Below are 1,066 nucleotides of genomic sequence, written 5' to 3'. Positions count from 1 at the left end.
CGCCGACAAGCCCATGGATCCACCTCCACTCTGCGTGCCGCTCCGATTGCCGGTGGCGGGAAGAGGACCATGTCCCTCGGCTCCAGCTAGTTGAAAGGTAGGATTTTGGTCCCTTTTTCATTGCATCCACTTAATTTCAATCATGTCAAAATAAAAAACTTGAAGACAATTCTTGACCACAGAATCAATGGAAGGAAAGAAAAATAATATAAGAACAGAATATACTAAAAAGTAATAGGAAAAAACCAGCAAATCTTTCATACTTAATATCCCATGAGGTGCTTCAGAAGAGCATAAAATCATTCTAAGAAGAAGAAAAAGGGTATAAAACAAATGGAGATATGTGATATGCCCTGAATAGTTCCGTGGCGATGTAAGATAGAATGGGGAGTTAGGCCTTCGGTTTCCTCTATAGCCATTTGCCGGCATGCAGACTCACTTCTCTGTTCGGACAGATGGCGGCGCTTCTTCTTTGATATAGTCTTCCAGACTCCGATCCTTCTCAAGTCCGTCCATTTGGACGGATTAGATAGAGCTCCTATGTAGATTCCCGCCAACTCCTCGGCGCAGCAGGCTTAGGTTTCTTGTCGTGCATACACAACGGTGTGATTTGGTGCAGGTTCTTCAGATCAATTCAAGATTCAATGCCAACGACAGCGGCTCTGGGGCGCCTATCCTTAGGGGCACGTGCACGAGGACTTCACGACTGTCATCGATAAGATCAGGTCGACTTCAATATGGGAGCGGTGACAACGGTGCATCAATGGCTCGTTCTGGCGGCGGCAAAGGTCGTTCAGTGGTCCATGGACCTTGATGTATTTTTTATTATTATGTTTGTGCTGCTTTGTGCTTCCGGTGAATCTTTATTTTAGTATAAACCTTTTCACATAGAAATCATATGTCATAGGAAGAGCAGCAGCCATCAGCTTCCAATAACAACTGGGGGTGCCAGATGAACGCCCCGGCAGGAGGGAGTCGTCACATCACCTGTGGTTCCTCGGTGTCTTACCCCGCGGCGCCGGAGGCGTCCGTTCTACTTGGTTCCCACCTCCTGATCCCCCACCCC

The sequence above is a fragment of the Triticum dicoccoides genome, chromosome 3B (assembly GCF_002162155.2).
Source record: "Triticum dicoccoides isolate Atlit2015 ecotype Zavitan chromosome 3B, WEW_v2.0, whole genome shotgun sequence".
Lineage (NCBI taxonomy): Eukaryota > Viridiplantae > Streptophyta > Magnoliopsida > Poales > Poaceae > Triticum > Triticum dicoccoides.
This window is presented reverse-complemented; position numbering follows the sequence as displayed.